Below are 17,126 nucleotides of genomic sequence, written 5' to 3'. Positions count from 1 at the left end.
GATGAGCATTTTCTGCCGTAGAACCTAGCAACAAATTCAACTCGATGAAGTCGACTGAATTATAGAGCTATAGCACGACTTGTTTCATCTGACAATTTGGCTTTAGTGCGATTCCTGGTCGCAGTGATTTTTCATTTACTATTCATGATCGATGCATTTTGTACTAAACGGTGAGTCGTAGATCCATCAAACAAAGCAATAACAGATAAATGTATGTCTGTTCGTAGAGTAAACAATTCACACTCACTCATACATTATGTTCCTGGTGCTTTGTTTGGTGAATAATGTTACGATCCGTATAATGCAACATCAAAATAATCGACCATGAATGGTAGATGAAAAAAAAAATCTAAATCGATCAGGAATCGAACTCGAGTCTTATGATTCCTTCTCCGACACCTAACCAATAGGCTAAATCGTTGGATGTAAACCAGTCGTACTGTGGCTCTATAATTCAGTTGATTTCAGCGAGTTGAATTCGCTGCTAGATTCTACGGTAGAAAATGCTCGTCGTGCCCCGATAAATTGTGCTCTATACGCCCCGAGTCAACAAGTTAAAGAACTCAGAATTTTTGTAAAAGTAAGCAGTTTTCGAACTTTCTGGAAACATAAATTCAACTTGCACTAACTTTTAGGTTTATAGACGTAAGATTTTAGCAATTTAATTAAATATATTCACAAGAAAGACAATCCCATATCAGTTCTAGTGAGGTAGGAATTATTTTTATCAATATCTTTACTTGCCAAATAATAGCCACTTTTGAATGATTGTAACAACGCCTCGTAAGCTTACCTGTAAATAAAAGAAGAAAAATAACATTATTAATATTTTGTCCGAAAATTGTCTATAAGTTGTTTTGAATAGGCTGACACAAATGGTGCAAGCTTTTTTGCTCAATTTTAGAAAAAAAAACTCTTATATTTAGATGTACGATAGCTGATTGATCACAAAATATCCATTGCTTCATAGATTACTAACTAGCTGACTCAAATAAACCTTCTTTTAAATTAATTTTCAACACTATTCAAAAGCGAACTATTTTGCACGGCATCTGAGCTTCTAGATTGTCTTGAGTCTCAACGTAACTTGAAAGTTTGAAGGTAGAAGAAGCCATCCTTTAGAGAAATTAAGGAGGGATCTTCAATACAATAAATAAATCCTTTCAATGAAAAAAATCACCGCTTTTCGAAGCGGGAGAAGTAATTTAATACAGGAAGAATTGTATATAATAAAAAACAATGTCCCAAAATGACATGTGCCACCTGTCATTGTTGATAATATGTATGTTACATTTATTTAGTATGAGAGTCTTCAGTCAATAAAATGGGAATCGTCTATCAATACAATGTATCACCTAATTTTGTTGAAACTTGTTTGTCGATTCAATAAATCATCTTATAATGCCAAAACGCTCAAGTTTATCTTTTTTTTTACAAAAATCCTTCGGGAATTGTTAACATTTGTGAAATTTTTGCTAATTTTGTATGAGAGCTTCCCCTCTTCCCCTTTTCTGGATTAGGAGGGGTTGAATAGTTTTATAGAAACCTCTCTCGTTCTTGAAAACGACTACACACCAAATTTCACGTTAATCGGTTCAGTAGTTTCCGAAAATTGTTTGAATTGTGTCAATTTTTTGTAAATTTTGTATGGGAGCCACCTCTTTTTGGATTCGGAGGGGTTTGAAAATATTGTAGAAACATTTCCCGGTCTTGAAAACGGATACACGAAATTTCACGCTGATCGGATTAATAGTTTCCGAAAATAGTTCAAATTGTGTAAAATTTCGTTAATTTTGTATAGGAGCTCCTCCTCTTTGGATTCGGAGCGGTTTGAAGGTATGATAGAAACCATTCCTGGTCTTGAAAACAGCTACACACGCTATTTCACGGTGATCGGATCAGTAGTTTCCGAAAGTTGTTCGAATTGTGTCATATTTTCATTAAGGTTGTATGGGAGCCCCCGTCTTTGAAGTCGGAGCAGTTCGAAAGTATTTTAGGAACCATATCCGACCCCAAAAACTCTTCTTCTTCTTCTTCTTTTACCAACATAGCCAAAACGTGTAAGCATCCTGGAAAACGAAAAGACCTGCGTCCTTCATTTTTCTTTTCAACGTTATCTCTGTTACATAAAACATGCATTGCAGAGATAACTACGGCCAGGCCAACCATGTGGTAATTACCGCAAAAGATTCTGGAGCAAGGGGAGGAATAATGCGTGGAGTTCCCTACCAAATGCTTCATATGGATTACTTAAATACCTACAGCATAATATGAACATAGCTACACTAATCTAATGACAATGGGTGGTATGAAAAAAACTTAGTATTTGCTTTTGCTAAACTGAATCGAGCAGTCGAGCAGTCGCTTAAAGCAATTGCTTCGGTTGTTATGAATAAAGTTTTTTTTGACAGCTGTTTTCTCAGTCAGGAGCTTTTACTTTTAGAACAAGCTAGTTTGGTATGAATAAAGCTCAAATCTGAAGCAATTGCTCGACAAATCTCATAGCAATTGCTTTATTTTCTAAGCATACTCGGTAGCAGATTTTTCCAATTAAAAATTCTTTAATAACGTCATGAACTTATCAAATAGCAATATTTCACTTCAAAACAATTCAAAAAGGTATTTTCAACATGGATAAAGAAAAGTCGAAGCGATAACCCAACTTTTTTTCATATTCCTGTCGTTGTATAAAATCATTCGTCTAAGATGACAATAAACAAATCTATTAGTAAATATTTCAAATTAAAAAAAAATCCGGCTATAGTGAAAGAAGTCCCAATTGGCTCAAAGTAAGAAATAAATTGTAATAACTTAAAACATTATACAGATCTCTCATTTTTATATAATTTTTTATAATCCTAAGATTTAAAAAAAAATCTAAATTAAAATGCGCGCCTATTGCCTATTTTTTTATAAATATTAAAGTTAGGCCATTTTTTGTTTGACAATATTCGAATATGTATTCATTTTTCTTTAAACATCAACATACGAGCACGCATTAACACAAAAATCCGGTCGTTCTTACACGCACCACCCGCTTCGTCGACTTCAAGGCTACTTTAGCCGTACTTTTCAATTTTCTGATCGTCTTCTTTCATTTTACTTTAGAAAACTTCAGATTCTGCTGGTTGGATAGCTCTATTTTTCGAAGCAAAAGCTATGTTCTAAGACTTTAGTACACATCCGCTAAGCAAATGTTTATTCATACCAAACTAAGCAAATGCTTTGGATTTTTGCTTTGATTGATTTCGAGCTAAGTAAAAGCTACCGAAGCAATTGCTAAACCTTATTCATACCACTAAATGTGTATTAGGAAAATAACGTTTAATATAATGGAAAAGGTTTGATCTCACCAAATAAGTCTTGGAAGTTTTCGACTAGAAAACTTTTCCTCTAGTCCGGAGCAGCTGACTTTAAAATTCCTTCCGAACTCCCCCAACCAGGATTCAGCATGCCGAAACAAAGTACGAACCACTCCGGGATCAACCACCAGTCACTTAGTCTATCATTTCCACTGTTTAATTTTAAAATTTCTAGTTTTATTGTATTTTAATTTAAAAAAAATAACGGACGAAAACAAAAACGCGTGCGATGCCCAAAAGTCATGGATTACTCATTTTTCATAAAAGACCCCAAAAACTCTTACATATAAAATTTCACATTGATCGGTTACCTATGTAGTTTTCGAGTCTATAGCGAACAGACAGGCAGACAAACATTCATTTTTATAGAAGATGACAAGTCATCTAAACAGTAAACATGCATTATTTGAAAAATATCTATTTCTTCAAATTGGGAATTCTAAATGCATATCCGTCAATTCTAAACGTTTACTGAAAATTCGTACTTCCAACTTTTCCAACAATTCAATACGTTGATTGATATGTTTCCCTTTTCATTATTATCAATGTATTCATATGACCCAATGTTGTATCGGTGATTTTAAAGTCGGCCAATTCTAGGAACATAGAAACGGTCATAATTTGGAACAGGCTCACAATTAGAAGCATTTTAATCAATTGTTTGAAAGGATTTATCTTAAACTTTCAGCAGATTTAAATCCAACACACATTTATGCTGCACCAGCCTGAAGGTGAGCAATCATTTTTGCCGAAGAAAATTCCAGTGGCACGTTATAGGAAGGCTTTAGTCTTGGAAAAACATGTCAACAATTCCTTAGGGGCCAAAATCGGGTACATTCACCTTATCTAGTTCTTCCTCTTCTGATTCAGGATCATATTTTTATCGAGCTTGATAAACTCGAAAAAGCACTGGGTGAATCTACACACTACACCCAATCAATAAGTTTTCTTGAGGTTTAAAGGTCTGATCGGGGTCCGGGAGGGAAACTGTTCCCAATTTCATCAGTTTATTCAGTAAAATTCGAACTGTTACATGCTTCAGAAAAAGTCGTAACAAATGTGACGTTTGACTATTTGGGATTCATTTCTGTCTACAGAGAAAAGAGATGATAAAAGAACGCCGTCATCACTGATTTCAGAGTCGGATCCCACCGGGGTTCCCTCCGGCCCCGAATAATTGGAAAGCACCGAGAGCGAGTCGAAAATTCGATCGGTCCAGGTTCTTTGTAATTATTTATTTCTCAATTCCGCCCACCGTATCGTTTGCAAGGCGGAGCACGCTTGGAACAAATGCTCAAAGCAAGTAGAAAGCAACAATATCCTATCATCGTCGGTTGGTCCGGCTCAATAAGCGTAGCGATTTCCGATATTTACTTTTAAAATTACCCATCCCGGAGAGGTGTTAGCATTCTTTTTCGGAGCCGGTGTGTCCGGCGATCGATTCCGGCCAAAGTGGATTACGGTCGAGTCGAATAGTTCCGATCTATGTCGACTTTGATGAGATCTTCAACACAAGTTTGTCGATTATCGAAATTTATTCGTATTAAAATTGTTGTTGTTTCAACTAACAATCAATAAGTGAGTCAATCGAAGGGTGGAAACCCGATCAAAAGAAATGGGAACCAAGAAAATGGCTGCCGCTTTTTTCAGGCAGGTCCCAATCGATTGAGCTGCTACTGGTGATGCACCCGCTGCTGTTCCGTGGTGGGAATAATCTACCGATGGAAGATCTCGGTGGCGGCGGCTCGTAGTCGCGGTTGGTGTTGGTAGAGTGGAATGCGGCAACTTGCTCGGCTGCTGGCTGCCGTTGCGCACAGTAGAATCGTGAACAACCTTGGGTCTCGTCGTTCCTCGCTGGGAAGAGACTGTATGGCTGACGAAGACGACGACGATCGTCCGTCTGCTAGCGGTCGGGTCCTAAATGGCCGAGAGTTGGATTCAGAGTGAGACAGCGCATGTTTGCCTTCTGGTACCCCAACGGTTGAATTGGATTGCCTCCGTTGGGATAGCAAAGAAGAGACGGACCTTTCGCGGAAATATCTCAATCGTTTGCTGAACTGGGTTGCTGCTGTTTGGATGCACCGATTTAACAATGCGTTCGTTTCGCAGTGCAGTGAAGATCGCGCAATTGGCATAAAATGGCGATTGAGATATCTTGAGGTCCATATTCGCTCGTGTGTTCTCATTAGAACCGAATGATGCGAGAGCTTCCGTTTGCGCGGTAGCTCCTCGGTAGGGACTAATTTGCGTGTCTTCCGCTTTTCGATGATTCCAGGGATTGCATGATCCAGGGCAGTTATTAGCTGCAATCAGGTGGAAAGTGCCTGGTAATCTGGAGGATGGTTACAACGAAGAGCAAGCAGCTTGACCACGAGTAGAACATTAAGCCGATGAGATCCAATCCAAATGGACATAGCTAGCAGAACGAGCGAGTGCAAGCGCGCGTAGGTGTCAATCAAACGAAATCGCTCCAGAAAAAAAACAAAAGAAACCAGTTCCATGTTCATGCGCCGATGCATGTGGGGCGCATGTATCCTGTCAATAGGTGTGTTGCGCCTTCGCGACACGGTATGGTATCCGGGCTGGCTGAGTCATGATCGCATGCCGAGAGTTGGTAACGCAGACAGCCCCAATACCCATGACTCTTTAGCTGGTCGCAATCGTCGTCGTCGTCATCGTGAGCTATTGGAGTATGTCTTTTTAGCGGCCGCCGAACATGAACATGTTCGATGATTTGCAATATGAGCCCACCAGCCCCAGACCCAGTTGGTGGGCCCCTCTCGGTCAGCAGGGGGAAATAGAAATGTTTATTTAATTACATCGTCGTAAAGCGACCATGGGTGAGCTATGATGGTTGTTGTTGCTGAATTGGTCTAGTTAAAAAAAAAAAGATTAAATAAAAATTACAAGCCGACTGGGTGGAAGACAAATGCGCGCAGCCCTTCTCGCACGGACGACAGGCGAGTCATAAAAGTTGTGATATTTCAATAATATTGAACCGTACACGATGGCGGAAAATTATTCTTGGTCCCATATGGACAGAAATCATATGTAACACATACCCCATTCCGTCGCCATGTCACGCTACATGGAGAAAAAAAAACTACTCGCAATCACAACGTTTCCAACCATGTGCTCGATTAACATGTTTATTGAACGGATCGCGTAAACATAGTTTCGGCTCGACTTTCGGGATCGCACCTGAGCGCTTTCGCCTTTGGTAGAGTTTGCTTTCGGTTCGGACTCTACTGTGAAGCAAAAAAAGCAGAACGAAAACAAAGTTTAGGCTGCCCCAATACTCAATTCAGGAGACGCTTTGCCCAATTAATCAGGATAAGCTCGGATAATTTACCTTTGCATCTAATCTTTTCGAATGCCGAACGAGCATCGGTCCTGTTAAGTCGGTCTCAATTGACGTTGTGGTCCCGATTAGTGGGTATCGGTTTTTTGTCTAGTAATACATTGAAAGGTAGGTACACACATTTTATTTGGTTTCTTCAGAGATTCCTTGAAATGCGTTAGTCAGTTTGAAATTCAGTTTGACATATTTTGCCTTTCTTACAGAAAGGTATAATTATCTTGCCTTTCTTTACCAATTGTAAAATGAGCATATTTGTGTTCAAAATGACCAATTGCCGATTTGGACGTGTTTTATAAATATTAACAAATTTCGGACCAAATCAGAGCTGTGACATCGAGAAGAGCTAACTCTCTGCCTATGCAAAATCCCAATCTACGACAAGCAAGCAAACGAAATTTTCACTCCGAGCTCGGCTAATGAAAATTAACCTTCGTTGGTTTTCATCGAGTTCGATTGCTTGTTTCTTATTCTCATTCGTTTTCGATCATTAGCTTTCGCCTGTCGAAGGTCTGGACCAAATATCTGTGAGATATATCTTTTTTTTTGCTCACCGCGAGGGTGGTGGTGCTAAACTTCTAAGATCAAGTTCACTGGTGTTGGGAAAAAGGGGTAGAAATTTTGACATTTTGAAAATTTTACAATGCAAAAATTTTTTTCAATATCTTTGGACGTTGTATTTTTTTTACAGCACTGTGTCTATTTCAGCCGTATGTGATAGAAATATTGCTATTTTTGTATCACAGCATGCGAAACTATAACACGTGTAGTTAAAAAACTTAAAGGCCACAGATCCTGAAAATGCTTTTGCATGGTAAAATTTTCAAAATGTGCTAAAAGTGGCAAAATTTCTACCACTTTTTCCCTACACCAGTGAACTTGCTCTAAGCCTAACTCAAATGTTCTTCATTTTATTATTAAGCTTTATTCGACAAAATTGAAGACTCAGTAGGCTGTGGCCGAGTGAAGAGGACGCGTTTTTTCTGCCATCAAAAATTGAAGCAAATTTCAAAAACTGGAAAGTTGGCTGAAGTTTTGTGATTTTACCAATCAAACAACAGGAACGGAACTTTCGGACCCTCTTAGGATTTAATCAGCTTTTCTGGCGGACCACAACTCCTTCGTCTATGATTGGCATTCTTGGTAAGCCTGTTACTTTATTTTACGTTTCCATGATTGCCAGCGTTTAATTTTTACTAATACCGGGGAAACGGCGGGGTATTATTGATTAAACACAAAGCACCACTCCATTGAAGTTTTGATTAGTTCAAATTTTAATTTATTATTATTAAGAAGAAAAAAAATTATAATTTTTATTCAAATATCAGGTTCCGGATGATAAGAAATCAAATAAAAAAGATCATATTCGTACATGATTGGATTTGGTCGGACCGGAAAATGCAAGATACAGGAACCAGGTTAACGGTTCCAGAGCGGAATGTTGATGCATTGCAACATCGTGCGGTCCCTCGTAAATTGGTAAGCTCTTTCAATTTTTATTTATCTGTTTATCCGTGCACATTTCAAATTTTTTTTACACATCAACCCTACCTGCCAAGTAGGATTTACCATAAACGCAAATAGCCCTCCTTCTACCTATCGTGTAACAGCCAATTCAAGTTGTGTGTAGTCACCTAAATGCTATGCTATGCTACTATGCTACTAAGCTTTATTCGACAAAACTCTAAGAAGCTGAACTTCTGGAGTTTGGTTTATGGATTTCTGAGATACACAATAATTCCTTCAACTCTCATTGACTACTTTGACGTGGCCGGCGCCGTTATTGATCATTTTTTAAAGGGAGAGCATGAGTTTTGTGCATTGTGAATGAACTGCTAGTCCCAAGCACCATTCTTCTGGCCCTTGAACAAAACTGATGGCCTCGATTAATCACGGAGTAGCAACCATTGGCGAGGTAGAACTTGTTCTGCTTAGCCACGCCAGCGATCATGGAATTTGAAGTAAGTAAGTTGAAGAAGTCTAATCAAATATGTTATATGAAGCTTTAAACGAATGATCATATCTAAGCACTTCAAGTTCAATGATTTAAGGTGAATATGAGTAGTCAACTGAGCTAAGCTAAGCTAAGCTGGATTTCTGAGATACACAATACAAAATATCGGTGTTTCTCGGCTTGGATCTGTTTGTGGTCCTTAGTGTTAATGTATCTAGAGGGTGTAAAGGGTGTCTACGAGGAAATTGCCACACTATTAAATTGCTCTAACTTTCTAACCGTTGGGTAGAATTTAATGAAAACTTGGATGGATTTAGTTCATAGTGCATTGTTTTCATCCTGCAAGTTTTAAGTCCTGTGATCAAAACTCGTGGATATGGAGTCGAAAGAACAGCTCGTGCGTGATAAAATCTTGTGCACTCATCACGAGAACAAGGATCTCTCGCATCGTTCCATCGCTAATACGTTGGAAATCGCGAATTCCACGATGCCGCGAGTGATTAAGCGGTTCGAGGAAACGATCGACCACTGATCGGAAGCCCAGAAGTGAAGGAAAAAGCATTCCGTACTACACCAAAAATCACATCCGCGTAGTTGAAGCCTTCAACCGAAACCCGAACGCCTCATTTCGGGATGTGGCTAAGAAGCGGCACCTAAGCCGAAGTTTTGTCCAGAAGGCCAAAACAAAGGCTGGGCTTCGAACGTTCAAGGTACAAAAGGAACCTAATCGCGACGAGAAGCAGAACAAGTCCGCCAAAACCCGTAGTTGTACCTCGACATTCTGACAAAAGTTGAATGCTGCATCATGGACGACGTAACGTATGTGAAGGCCGACTTCAAACAGATCCCCAGCAACCTGTTTTTCACGACCAAGGATAAGTTCAGCGTTCCGGAGCATGTCCGCACTCAGAAGATGTCCAAATTTGCGAATAAATTCCTGGTTTGGCAAGCCATCTGCGCGTACGGGAAGTGCACCTTTCGTGACCCAGGACACGATGAACGGACAGGTGTACATTAGACTGCCCCAAATTTGTATGGGAAATTCAAAACCTGTAAAATGTTATGCGGTGCAGGCTTAAGTTGATTCTATGCCTAGTACAAGATCTCATGCCAAATTTGGGCAAGATCGGATCACGGGAAGGGTCGCTCAACGAGCCTGAAGTTTGTATGGGATTTTGAGACATTTTGTTCGGGAGAAACATGAAAAACCAGTTTTTCATCAATAACTTTGGTTTCCGTCGGCCGATTTTTTTTGAAAAACGGTTTTTCTTAAAACTTACATTATGAAAAATATTTCATCCGAAGACTGTATGTCGATAAGAGTTGAGATGAAAAAGTTATTAGGCTTCAAAAATGGGATAACTTTTTTAAGGATGGTATTCATCACTGTTAATGAGTCGGGGCGGTCGAACATATTGACGCCTCATTAACAATGATGAATACCACCGTAAAAAAAGTTATCCCATTTTTGAAGCCTTATAACTTTTTTATCTCAACTCTTATCGACATGCAGTCTTCGGATGAAATATTTTTCATGATTTAGGCTTTGATAAAAACTATTTTTGAAAGAAATCGGCCGACGGGAACCAAAGTTATTGATGAAAAACTGGTTTTTCGTGTTTCTTCCGAACAAAATGTCTCAAAATCCCATACAAAATTCAGGCTTGTTGAGCGACCCCTTCCCGTGATCCGATCTGGCCTAAATTTGGCATGAGATCTTGTACTAGGCCTAGGATTAGTTTTAGCCTGCAGCGCATAACTTTTTCAAAAGTCGGGTCATTTGGGGCACTCTAGTGTACATGAAAGAGTGCCTCCAGAAGCGGCTGCTTCCTCTCCTGAAGGCCCACAACGTCCCAACAATCTTCTGGCCGGATTTGGCCTAATGCTACTACTTCAAGGACGTGCTGAATTGGTATACGGACAATAAGGTCAATTTCGTGCCAAAAATGTTCAACCCTCCCTTAAACCCTCTCTCAAACGACCTAAGGTAGTGGAGACAGGCGAGGAACTGAAGAAAATATGGGTTTACATGCAAAAAACGGTTGATTCACAGGTTATGCAGAATCTCATGGCCGGGATTAAGGCCAAGGTGCGGGCATTTGCGTATGGACTGTAAACAAAATACGAGTAAAATGGTAAAATGAAGTTTAATAGTTATTTTTCAATCCCTGAAAATTTGATGGCAATCGGATGAAAACTAGAATTTTGCGAATCAATTTTGTGTGTGGCAATTCCATCGTGGACACCTTTTATGTAAGTCCTGTTAATTAAATGAATTACAGTAAAAAATTCTGCCCAGTGCTGCTTGATCTGTGGATAGTTAATCTTAAGTCTTTTTAAAATAAAAATCAAGTCTATTTGAATTCAAAACAAAATAAATTTTAATTAAAAGATATTTTCCGACGAATTTGAAGAAATACGTTGTATTCTTTTCGAATATTTTATCACCCAAACGCATAAATGGCATAACAGTCACCAATATTTGTCGTCTGGGTGATTAATTTCAAACGGAGTGCAGCACAGGATGTAATTATCCGTACCGGCAACTTGTACACCGGCACATTGGCATCTTATTTGAAAACACAAGTTGTCGATAAAACTTGTGGAAAATTTAGAATAAAAAAGAAATTATTTAAATGGTTCCACCAAAGCAGGAAGCAAAACCCCGGTCGACCTAAGCCAGGAGAAAAAAAAATACTTGAGACCAGAAAAACGAAAATAAAACAAATGTCAGCCATTCTACACCAAACCAAACCAAACATAGGCAGCAGTCAGAATATAGAATGTGAAAATGAGCAATCAAACCCTTGGCAGCAGAGCAGTAGCATCAATTCAACAGGCATCGCGATGCGTGTTTGGAGGAAGTGTTAATTAGATTTTGTCTGCCGGAAGATTTTTTTTTCTGCTGCTCGTTCCATTCGACAAATTCAAATGTAGGTATGAGACACCCGCTCCGATGAAAGCGAACCCATCTTTCGTTCGGGAATTTTTGTGTCTGTTTTTTTGAATAGGTACTTCAACGGGAGGTTTTTTTGTTAATGTCGGGAACCTGTGCTGCAGCGTTTTTAAATACATTAATAATTTCTCCTTATTGAGAAGGACTAAACAAACTAATCCGCAAGATTAAGCTATGAAATGTACCACTCGAGCCGTCACTCAAGGATAACACTTGAATCCAACAGAGTAATCATGCGTGACTTGAAATGAGAATTATTTCTGGGAACACAAAGTATCTACAGGTAAAGCTTAGTTCTTTTAGAAATGGGACACTTTCATTTGCTAATAGCTCGTTAACTAGTTATTGGATATTAAAAATTTGAACAGCATTTTGTTGCCTGTAAAAAGTACTATTCGACCTATTTTTTTCAAAATTTAAAATTTACGCGTTTTTGAGATATGTACGATGCTTGAGAAAAAGAAAAAAAAATTTTTGCACAGATTCCTTTAAAATTCGTCATTATCAAATTGATAGCTGAAAAAACCGTTGATTATTCAAAGAATTACTGAGTTTATGTGGTGGATAAGTATGCAAACACTGTCAATAATGTCCACAAAGTTCAAATCAAGCATTGGAGTGAAGCAGATGATCGGCAACAACGGTTAAGGATCATCAAGGAATGCAAGTCTCATACCAGCATTTTTAATTTTCAATAAACGAAAAGCTAAGGGTAGATCGCTGAAATGTCCAAAACAATTTTCTCCGATAAGCTGAAAGTGTTGCCTAGTGATGACTCATTGAAATCCAACCTCAAACAGCCATTTTTTGATAGTTCCAAAGCTCTTAAGCTGTAAAACCGGTACCGAAAAAAAACGTTCAAAAATGTGATAAAAAATAACCAAATTTGTTCATTTCGAAACAACTGTATCCACTAAAATGCTTCCAGTTTCCAGTTTCCAGAGAAGTATTGGACCAAAAAGTATCAGAAATTGAAGAAGGAAGGTGAAGCCACCTAAAATATAGATTTTACAAAGTATAAGTTGGAGAAACTGATCAATACCATGACAGAAAAAAGTGTGCGCCGGCCAATGGGAGACACCAAGAATAAAGTAGAAATTTCTTTTACAAAAAACGGTAAATATTTTTTTTCAAATTTTTTCATGAAATATCATAACATTGCCTACTTTTCCTTCATAGAAAGTATTTCGTTCAAACGAATGGTTTTTGAGATACAGGCATTTGTAACTGTCCCATTTCTAAAAGAACTAAGCTTTACATCAAAGATTTTCCCTAAATGTGTAACGTATTTCGAGCCCTCGGGGGCTCTGCTGCTTCCGGGATAATAATCGAAGATTGGCACGGTCGCCATTGTTCGCAACAAATTGGAAAAGCCTAAGCCGGCCAATGGAGATGAGTAGGTACCCAAGAGAAGAAAAAAAAATGGTCAAAAGAGAATAAGCTGTTAATTTATAGCAATGTTACGTGCGTTGGCAACGCTATCGGTCATGCTCTTTAGGTTGCGGAATTCTTCGGGTTTAGTCACACATTAGGGCCAGGGGCCATCCAGTGAGAAAAATAGAAGACCTAGGATCAAGGTCTGAAGAACCGTGCACGTTTCATTGGCTCAGGCGTCATGAGAAGGAATTTCAAAGACAGAAGAAGGAGGCAGAAAAAGCTTTTTCATTCATGGGCGCTTCGTAATCGTTCGGAACAGCAGCCGAAAAAAAAAACGCCGAAAGGATCTGGCTAACAAAGACATTACAATTTTAAATTTCGGCTCTAAATTCCTCCGTTCGATCGTTTGTTCCGAAGCAAGGTGGGTTGAACAGAGCATTGAATCCCAATCATGCTCCGGGAAAAGTGTAATAAATTTCCTCGTGAAAACAAGGGCCAAATCAAACGTATGTAGCTAGGCCGAGGGCTTAGCTCAAGTACGAAGACGATTGTAAATGTGGCGCGTTACGGTCCATCGATCAGGTTAATTCGGTTTGTCCTGATTTTTTACTGGATTCGGGATTGAGGAAATTGCTTATAAATGTTCATAAATTGAGATCATGTTACAGATTCCTAAATAAGTGAAGTTATCATCATTAGAAGACTTTTAACTTAACTTAACTTAACTTAACTTTTAACTAGTCACATTTTATGAGATCATAGTTGAATCTCGAATTGAATTTTGAAACATTTGTGGGGCAGAAACTTTTCGTTGCCACATTAACATTGCCTGTTTTTTTTTTGTAAAAACGAACACAAACACATACAGGATCTCAATGAAACATGATGTTTCCTCGAAGAGATTCCTTTTTTCTTAACTCTAAGCGTACATCTTTCGAGGATATGATGGCATTATCTTCCAAATGCTAAAACCATCAACCCATCGAAACTGAACTATGTATGCCGTGACTCGATCTCATACCCCCTGGCTTAGAAGACTTGAAGGCTATCCTCTACGCCACGGGCGGCGGCAGACCACAATTCGATTAAGGAGTGTATTCGAAAAAACGTAACACTTTGTTTTGTGAATAACGTTTGAACGCATGGATGAAATTGATGAAATTTTCAGTTTATCTACCTAGTAATGTAATGTGTACGAGAACAAAATTTGGGGACAATCTTTTAAGTGGTTTTCAAGACAGCGTCCAATACTGAAGTCCATGGACAAAATGTGGTGGTTCGTCTAGCTGACTTCAAAATGGACCTGACTTCATTTCTACAAGGAAGAAAAGCTGCCGATCGGTAAATAAATAAAATACGGTGGTCAAATCGTGCGCAAAATATTTGGACTGCTTAAGGGGATATATTTTGAAAAATGGACAGTAATGGACAGCAAAATAAACTCTTTAGCGGTCACCTGGCAGGTTTCCAACTAGAAACTTTAAGTTGACAAGTCTAGCCTGTATGTTGAGGAGATAAACAAGGGAAAAATTGAAAAAAATAATTTCTTGTTCTTGAGGAGGCTAACGATCTGTGGAAACTGCAAATTATTAAATTTTTTCATAACGATTTCACACGATGAGTAGCTAAAAATACAACGCGTGCGACCGTTTTCTCTGCACATTGCTTCAATAGGTCCCACAAAGTTTATACTCTGTTTAAGTTGGATCTGGAATCGTGTTTTTACGCAAAAACGGTGGTGGAGTGATAAAAAGTCAAATATGTTGTTTTTATAAAGAAGAATGAAAGAGGACAATCCGCTAAATTTGTTGTAAAAAACTTCGCCCAAATTCAAAATTTTGTGTTATTTTTAAGGTCAAGCTTCAGGAAACAGAATACATAATCAAAAATATCCTGCATTTGGAAAAAGGGTGGTTTACAGCATGTATTATAGATAGAAACTTCTTCATTGGACGCTATCTCAAAAACCACTTGACACAACATCACACAAATTTGCACATATAAACTTTATGTTAGCTGTTAGCAGGAAGCTGCGCTGATAATTTCATCAATGTACATCCATGCATTCAAAAGTTATTTACAAAATAGTGTGTTTTTTTTCGAATACATTTCTCATTATCGAACGCTTCGTAATATGTAACAAGTGCTCGGTTAGTAGTGTCAGTGGTTGTTGGACTGTTGTTCGCGGCAATAGTAAATGTGCCAAGAAAACATTTTGTTTGTTGAGAAGTCGCCTGCGTCGAAGTCCACCCCAGAACTCCTACGCACCAGCCTGCACAGCAACACTTGAGAATCCCACCACCAGATGTCGGTGTTCGAGTGAAGAGGTGAGGCGAAATGATGATGAGGAGGGCGAATGAGCGAGGTGACACGACAATCAGGATGGAGCGAAAGAACGGTGACGTCTTACGTCATTCTACGCGGCTACGGGGTCAATGATCGGCCATTTCACTATCAATAGCCCCACGTTGGGCGCAAAGTATAACAAATGTGTCGGCTAGCGGGTTCAGCGGTGCTGAAACTCCCTAGTCTGTATGCCTCAGGGTCGGCTTAAGCTAAAAGCGATTCGGCTAGCCAAGAAAACACTTTAATTTGAATTGAAATCTCCCACGTTTATTTTCACATTTTTTTTAATTAAGGTTTTCTTGCGCACACTTGGGACTCGGTCCCACCCCCTTATTGCTGCAATGGTACCTCTTTTTTTTTGGTTACCCAGGTGGTAAATTCGAAGAAGGAATTTTACGAATTGTTCCCAATGCACGTCGAGTGCCGTGTCTACATGGGAACAATGGGTCAACTCTTTATATACTCATCCGTATATACATATGCCCTAAACTCCACCTGGGGCGTCAGACTAATTCCCAAACCTGTACCTGCCCTAAGGCAATACTTCGGTAAGGGGGTGTCAATGGTACCTCTGGTGGGTCGATGAATGGCGACACCCCTCCTTCGTCGAACCGGCCTAACTACGTCGCAACCCTACGGAATTGGTGGTCGACGGATTCCAGTACGTTCCGACACTGCACTACGATGGTTGTGAGTTCTTGTCTACTCCAATCCCGGACCAGGTTGTTTGTAGGTGGTTGACGGCTGCCCTACGGTTGCGGTAGATAGTCGGCGGTTAACAAGCCGACGGCGATGGTGATGCTCTTGCGGGTGACCCTTACCGGACTCACTGACGGATACTCGATTTGTTGACGGACCAAGGTATCGGCAGCTAACCGTTGGTAGATCGGTAGAGCACAGGTGAGTATTGCTGCTGGGTCAGGACGCAATGGCAGCAATGGCGGATTTCGATCCAAGCCACGAGACTAAAGGCGTCTGCGACTAAGGTAAAACCTCGGGGTCCTGTTAGGAAATCGGGATATGGTTTAGAATCGCGAACGGTGGTCACTGTGGCTACGGGGTATGGTTCTTTGGGTTACCTGAATATCCAGGGAATTCGGTCCTTCTGGATTCCAGTAATTTCACTTTTGGCACTTGTCTATTGGACACGTTTTCTGTGTAGTGCTATACGTTCGACTATTGATAGTGAAATGGCCGATCATTGACCCCGTAGCCGCGTAGAATGACGTAAGACGTCACCGTTCTTTCGCCCCATCCTGATTGTCGTGTCGCCTCGCTCATTCGCCCTCCTCATCATCATTTCGCCTCGCCTCTTCACTCGAACACCGACAGGCTGGTGCGTAGGAATTCTAGGGTGGACTTCGACGCAGGCGACTTCTCAACAAACAAAATGTCTTCTTGGCACATTTACTATTGCCGCGAACAACAGTCCAACAACCACTGACACTACTAACCGAGCACTTGTTACAAATACAAACATTTAGAAGAGAAACTTTCTACAGTTTTTTTTCAGTAAGTCTTGCGGTATTTCGGTAATACAGACCCCGTTCGATTTTGGCAACACGCCCGTACATTTTGTGTTGCCAAAATCAAACGGTATTCTTTCTCAACTTTTTTTAAAGCTATTTTCACAAAATAACAATTATTAGTATCAAAAACGTTATTTTTAGTAAATTTCCGACCATTTGTAGTTATTTTTTTTCATCATATTTTTGATGCATTTTGCACTTTTCTTGTTTTGTTTATAAAGTTTGTTTTTATTTGTCATATTTG

At 39.4% G+C, this 17,126-nt stretch overlaps 1 protein-coding gene across 1 annotated transcript in view; it reads right to left on the bottom strand.

The window, feature by feature from the left end:
• Nucleotides 1–17,126, bottom strand: part of LOC129740429 (transcriptional activator cubitus interruptus) — a 181,831-nt gene that overhangs the window by 117,410 nt on the left and 47,295 nt on the right. The gene's annotated exons all lie outside the window — the stretch shown is intronic.

Source organism: Uranotaenia lowii, chromosome 1, assembly GCF_029784155.1.
Source record: "Uranotaenia lowii strain MFRU-FL chromosome 1, ASM2978415v1, whole genome shotgun sequence".
In the NCBI taxonomy this organism is placed as follows: Eukaryota; Metazoa; Arthropoda; class Insecta; order Diptera; family Culicidae; genus Uranotaenia; species Uranotaenia lowii.
Note: the sequence above shows the minus strand (reverse complement) of the source record. Positions and strands in the feature narration are given on the sequence as shown.